Below are 7111 nucleotides of genomic sequence, written 5' to 3' on the forward strand. Positions count from 1 at the left end.
TGTTACCAGCAACCTCAGTGATTTCACCTTCAGAGATTGTGTTTTGCAGTAACCTTTACTCAACTCATTGACACCTGCCCACTTCAGTTCTGTGGCCAGCCAGAAACCTTCCTACCTCCCTTAACCACAGTCTTCCACACAAGGGTCTCTGCTGCCAGCCCCCAGGCTCTGCATGACTCACCCCCTCTGCATCTCTGCAGACACTTGCCTGAGCTTTCTCAGCTTGCCATGTCAAGAATAAAAAGATAAATAGATGGGGTTGCATGATGACAGGAATCAGATCTTCAGTTTTGGGATGGGATCCAGAATCCCTGTAGGAGAGTTCAGCACATGCTGTGCCTCCCTGTTTAGTCCTGGCTGCCTGGGCAGGAAAAGGAGCCAGGGCAACACAGGAAAGACCACAAGCCCAAGCTCCCTCACTCCTTGTTTTTTCAGTGTGAAGAACCTCCCCCAAAATGATGTTTCCCTCCACAAGGAAATGCAGTGCTAACTTCATTATCAGGTTGGAAATCAAGAGAGTCATTAGTTAAATGACTTTCCCAAATGTCACACTAAAGGCTGCAGATAAGACTTGCTTCACTCTCCTGAAAGATAGTTGAGTGTTGTCTTCACATTGCTCCTCTCAGCTCCTGCAATTGCATCTGCAGCCATGGCAAGGGTTGGTCTGGGTCCACTGACATCTCCAACATGACATCAGTGGAAAACTCAGTGAAAACATGTGGGGTAGGTTTCAAACATTCATCCTGTTCCCATGAATATTTGAAGAGGATGCACGTTAATTAATATCTTCCCTGTCAGGACTGGGAAATGAAGTTAGCACCAAATGAGCAATATGCAAACTAATCCTCAGAGGTTCACAAGGCGTCTGGTACGAATTAAACATAAATTTTCAGAAAATATCCTCTAGACATCCCAAGGAGTAAGTTTCTTTATGGTTGCAGTTTGTTATGGAGACTGTTTCCTTTAAAGTAAAATATTTGCCTTACTTACTTCCCAAAGTTTGTCATTGGTAATTTTCCAACATAAATCCAAAGGATTTCTGATTGGCCTGTTGGTTAATAACCAGAAAGTAAGCACAGGATTATGCTTATGTTACCTTTTCCTTATGCTACCGATAATTTACCAATAGATTCAGAAACCAGACACTTTGGTAACTCTTATCTCATGAGCCAATGCTTCATGCAGTGTCTGGATCTGCACTGGTTGATTAGACTACAACCTGCATGCTATTGCAATAAGGAATTGGTTTGAGGGCTGGATGATACAAGTTTCTAAACCATTGAACCTGAAGGATGAATAAATTTATCAATTTTCTGGAAATTACTAATGGTTCAGTCCTGACAATCATCTGCATTAGCCCAGTCTAGTTGTCTGTGAAGTTCTGAAGGGGAAAGAAAAAATCACATTTAGACTTAAAATGTCAGGACTGGACGGTTCACAGTTTGGCAACCAGCTCACAAAGGCTATTGCTGCCATGTGAAATTCATCCTCTCTCTATAGTGGCTATGCAGGATAGTGTTCCAGTAAGTGCTCCATGGCATATGCATAACTGACTGCCTGCACAGAAAAAAAAATATCAGGGAATATTTCATCTGTGACTGCCCTCCATACTGAAAGGTGACAGCTTCATGAGGATGGTCACTTGTAATAATTCCACCTTCCTGCTGTGAAGTGTAATAGAGGCTTTTCTTTTTATGCTTCTATAGGTACAGGGGCTTTAGACCATGTCTGCAGAAAGCAGTCTGGAGTGTTGCCCAAGATGGCAGCATTTTTTGAGACACAACTGACATTTTTTGTTTCAAGTCTGATTAGATTGTGCTGATTGAAGACACTCAAAAAATCACTTTCCATAGGGCTTTGTAGCCTTTTACATTGCTTCACGTCACAGTGAAGCCACCAGTGGCTTCGTCACAAGGCTGTGAGGTCTCGGGGAGGGACTGTGTGTGCAGCACAAAGGAAGCTGGGTCTGACCTGACTTTCACACCTCTCTTCTGCACCTCAGTGGTTTTGTGTATTCATCAACTCCAATGTATTCACTAGAAATGATACTTCATTTTGTAAGATGAGCTGATTCAAGGCTTTGATGGCCATTAGTGCTGTGAGGTAGGTCCTGATGAATAAACTGGGGCTCTGTCCAGGCTACCAGAATTAGCACAGCTTGAGGGATAGGCTAAGCAGGCAGCCACCCACAGGAGCAAAGAGTGTGGAAACTATCACAGCTCTCCTGCCCACACTGCCTGGAGAGCAATGTGGAGGCAAGGCTCAGGAAAAAGGGAGGTGGCAGCTACTGCTGAACCTCTGCTTGGAGGAGCAAAATGAGATGCTGGTGTGAGCTGCAAATTAGCTGATGGCACCAGCAACTGTGTGGATTAGACCACTGAGAATGCTCTGCAGGAGATCTTGGTAAATGCTGCCTCTTGCAGAAATGAGAGGGAGGACCTATACGAAGCATGAAGTGGGGATGAGGCACTTGGACAACTTTCCTGCCCAGCACACTCTGTTTTTATAGACAGATGTCCAAAAACCAAAGCCAGAGGCTGAAGGTAGGAGGAACTCAGAGCTGGACAAGAGGCACAACTGCCCCTTCAGCTGATCACCCCCATCACTTGCTAACGCAGGGATGCTGCTGTCTCCTTCCTACAGTGACATTAACAGCCCCTTTTTCCTGCAGGTGTCCGGAGTTTGTAGTTTTTGTGGGGAGGAGTGTAGGGTGGGGTGTGTGATAGTATTTTTCACTTGTAACACCTACCAAATTATGGCATCAACGAAAACAGAGCACTCGTTCAGTATTTGAGTTCCTCCTGTCCTCCTGGGCTGTAGGATGCTTCTGGGCTCTGAGATGGAGCCATATGGCAAGCCAGGAGGTGTCACACAGAGCCACTTCACAGACTTCAATCAGGAATGTTTCCAGCAAAAGAAAAAATGTGTTAAACTCAGCCGTTCTCACAGTCTGACAGCTCCTGATGTTCATGTCAAGAAATGAATGCAAAAAAATGTGTTCTCTCTGAAGAGAGACATAACTGCAGAATAATTAATAAGAGCTCGCACAGCACAACTTGCCCTTTCCCCATGCAAGGAGTACTCAAGGCCTCAGATTTTTGAAAAATGAAGACCCAAGATATTGGTGCCATTTCTGCCTTTCCCCTGGAAGATTTTTTGGTAACACATAATGAGCCCACTTGCAAAACCACCATGCCCAGTTAGAAGAGCTCTTTGACTAATTGCACTGGATTTATTTGAGTTGAAATCAGGGCATTGAGGTGAAATAGCTGCAGTTCAAATAACAGTGTTCTGGTTATTTGAAATAGTTTAATCAAGGCAGGAGGCACTGCCACTAACAACATCAGCAGGTATTTCCCATTGGTTTGTGCAGGTAAGTCATGACCTGTAGTAAAATAAGGCAATAAATGCTATCACAACTAACTCTTCTGCATGTTTTGAAGGCTTTGCTATCCAAAAGAAAGAAAATCTGGAGGAAAACAAAGAATCAGGATGCACCAATGAGAAACTGCCAATGGGAACTTCTCAACAGCACTAGTAGAAACAAATATGAACAAGAAGCCAGCACTGGCAGCCCTTGGGGTGGGAGAGATGGAGGGAAGAGGCTTATCTCCTGCTGGTCTTGCACAGGCCTGGTGGGAGGGTGAGAAGAGCAGCTGGATGCAATGCCAGGAAGTGCAGTTCCCAGCACCTCTCCTGTCCATCCCATCTACACCAGCAGCCCCCAGCCACAACTCTGCCAGTTCAGCCACGCCAGGCACCACAGGTATTCTCGCACCTGCAAGTCGCCTGGGGTGCTTTAGTGCAGGACACTGACAGCAGAGCCACATGACACATGCATGGGCAAGCCAAGGTGTTCCACTTTGCTCCTGGGCTTCAAACACCTGTGCAGCCACTCAATGTACCTACCTGGCTGAAGGTAGCCATGGCTTGCTCAAACTTTTGCTGAATAAGAGCGATGGTGCTGAACACCGGCGGGAAGGAAAAGTCTTGAGGGGCTGAAAACAAAAATAAGTTTTTATCAGTTTCCTTCCTACAAAAGCAAAGCTCCCACAAATGGTGGGGGGGGGGGGGGGGAGGTTTGAGCATTTACAGGAGTCATTGCTACAAAGTCTGTGTGGGAGGAGAATATGTGTTAGTGCTCTTAACTCCTGGATGTTGCCAAATTTTCCCTTGAGTGTGAAGGCTCCAAGCCCCACAGTGGTCAGCACAACAGCTGCTGTCACACAGGGCCAACTCAGCTCTGGGGCACTGGCCAAAGCTGGTGCACAGCCACAGCACTGTGCACAAAGCCCTGGGGCCACCAGCCAAGGCACCCCAGTAGGTATCTGCCCCACTTGGGGCAACCTTGGCACCAGCATCTGCACAGGGGCTGCTCAACCTGAGCTCCTTTTACAGGCAGTGTGGAGACACAGATGCTTGCAGGGCACCATTCTTCCCTCCCCACTTCTGCAGCAGGCTTGGGAGAACAGGAACTATGTCCTTTCCCAGACGTGCCCACTTCTCTGTCCTGACTGTAAAAGGCCCTTGGACCAAAAGGGCTGGATACAGACCTCCACACTCTGTAATGCAGGGTGAGAGGAAACTGCTCTTGGTGAGCCCAGCATGCAGAGGCAACCAAGCTGCTTTCCATTAGAGGTGGGTAAGCTGCCTCCTCTAAATCCACAGGGAAGCTCCCTGCCTCTTGAAAATCTAAAATCCCTGCAATCTGTGCTTCGGGACAGCAGGTTCTGTGTGGCTGCCTGCCATCTGAACACAAGTATGAGTGCTAAGGAAAGAGGCTATTTTAGGAACAAGTGACACAACAGAGGAACATCAGAGGCAAGAAATGGCTCCTTACTGCCAAGTGTTGACATGAGGCCAATAAAGGGCAGGTTACTGCCCTTTTGGGAGGATGCCTGTCTTATTAAAGTTGTAGTTGGAGTATTTTTTTGAGATACTTGGACAGCAGGGTGATATATTTACAGATAACTTTCTGAATATTTGGCCTTATTAACTGAGTGGAAAAGGAAAGATTAAAAACACCATCTGCTTTTTATTGACCTTTGTTTCAAATTCATCAGAATTTCATCAGCTTTAACCTCTAACTCTTGATTTTTACTCCTGAAAGTATGTTAGCAGCATACCACTCCATGCAGTATATAAATGGCACACAAGCCCTGCTGCTGGTGTCTGCAGATCTTCTCTACCACAATCTCACCAGGTCAGTACAAACCAGCCCAGCACAAAAGGCAGGCACCTGCACCTCATGGAGCAGAGCTGGAGGCATCGTGTGCTCCCCGAAGGTGTCTGAGACCCTGAGAAGGGTGACAGGGAGCCCAGCTAGCTGAGGCCACCCCATGGGGCCATGGCCCATGTAAGCCAAGCAAACACAGCTTCCCAGAGGAGATAGATGATTTTCCCTCTTATTATCAGCAGAAAAAAGTAAAGCAGCAGCAGGAGAAGTCACCTTGCTCTGGCTGCAGGGAAAGGTGCTGGCACACATGGCCATGAAGCTGCAGCAGCACTGCACTGGGATACTAGAAAACCACTTCCTTCTAGGAACAGTGAAAGACAGGAGAGATTTGTATATTTACTCATGGTTTGTACCAGTTTTACACTGTATATTTATCCCAGTGTATGTGTGTGGGACCTTGTGTGACAGGAGTAGGTGACACTGCTTCATACCTGCAGAGGAGCTGGTTTCTGAAGGCAATGCTTTTTCCCATGCCTGCACTATCATGGCCCTTGTTGGTGCCTACTTTTGACAAACACCTAAATATATGCAATCTGAAGTCAAAGAAATGAACTTTGAAATTGCTAATTATATGCATATGTCTGTTATCAGAGCAGCAAGTCTTTTCTAGGTGTTGACTCATTATTACCAGGAGTTTTTCTGCAGGTGCTGCTCAACAAAAGGTCAGTACATGACAAAGCCTATGTTGCTCTCAGAGCAGCCACTGCTGAGCTCATGGAGTTAAATGTCTTTTGGAGAAAGGTTATCCTTCTAGGATCATCCTAAGGTGTTGTAGCATGTTGTCTTCATGCCTGAGCCCACTGGGACTCTGTCTGGGGGAAGTCCTTTAGCTCCAGTTAAAATGCCACATGTGTGGAAGGCGTGGTCTATTCATTATTGGTTTTGCAGATCAGGATAAAACACCAGCCTTGTGATAAAGCAATGTAAAATAGCTGCACCCAGGGGAAGTGAGGATGAATCCTGACCCAGGCAGAGGCCCATTTTCTCCCCAGATTACTTCTTTGTATCCTGAGCTCTGACCACACCAGCTTATAACACTGTCAGTGCTGTCTGTCATCCTGCCTCCCTTTAAACCCACAAGGACTGCTTAGTGCAGATTCCCAAACAAGATGCCCTTGGAAGGGCAGACACCAGTTTCTTAATCTGAGAGGCTGGCCAGGACTCTCTTCTGAGCCCACCTAGGACCAGCCAAAAGGTAGTCTCTGTGCAGAGCAGAAAGGGGATGCTCATGGAAATGCAACCCTGCCAGCATCCACCCAGCGTGGGTGTGGTGGTTACAGATGGTGGCAGCAGGATGCTCAGGGTGCCTGGATTGATGTGTCATGGGATAGCAAGGAAAAATAGCACTGTGGGGAAAAATGGTTTTGTTCCTGTCCCCAAATCAGTGTACAGCAAATTATTTCTCTTACTACTATTCTTATGTTAACTCTATTCTAGAGTTGCCACAATTTCATCTACCAAATGCATATAAACAAGATTAAATAAGCTGTATATTTCAAATGTTGTACATATACACGTACACACTTTGACACAAGTGAAAATATTGGACCTGATATTCCTCCTCTCACTCCAAATACAAGGGACTTATTATTTGATTCATTGAACAAGGTAATGTCATGTCATGTCATGTCATGAAGAACAAATTTATTCCCCAGTGTTGCTGCTGCTTTGGTGGGAAAAAACTACATGTGATTTTTACTTAACACTGCAGCAGGTGCAGAGAGGACAAATTAACTTTGCCCTGTGTTCCAAGACCTGGGAGAATTTGAACACAGTTATGTTAGTATTCACTGTCAATTACATCATACTTTCTCTCTCCAGGGGTTTTCCTCCACTTAACAGAAATATTTTTTTGCTTAACAGAGGATATCACAG

The 7111-nt window shown here is 45.9% G+C and overlaps 1 protein-coding gene across 2 annotated transcripts in view; it reads right to left on the bottom strand.

The window, feature by feature from the left end:
- TAGAP (T cell activation RhoGTPase activating protein) overlaps nt 1-3985 on the bottom strand; it is a 37596-nt gene extending 33611 nt beyond the window's left edge. The window contains exon 1 of one of the 2 annotated variants that reach the window (XM_077782150.1): nt 3910-3985. The gene's annotated coding sequence lies outside the window, so the exon portion shown is untranslated. Of the gene's footprint in view, nt 1-2749; nt 2790-3909 lie in introns of those variants that run through there. The other variant, XM_021540421.2, reaches the window with a different exon arrangement.
- Between the last annotated feature and the right edge of the window lie 3126 nt (nt 3986-7111).

This window comes from Lonchura striata, chromosome 3 (genome assembly GCF_046129695.1).
Source record: "Lonchura striata isolate bLonStr1 chromosome 3, bLonStr1.mat, whole genome shotgun sequence".
NCBI lineage: Eukaryota > Metazoa > Chordata > Aves > Passeriformes > Estrildidae > Lonchura > Lonchura striata.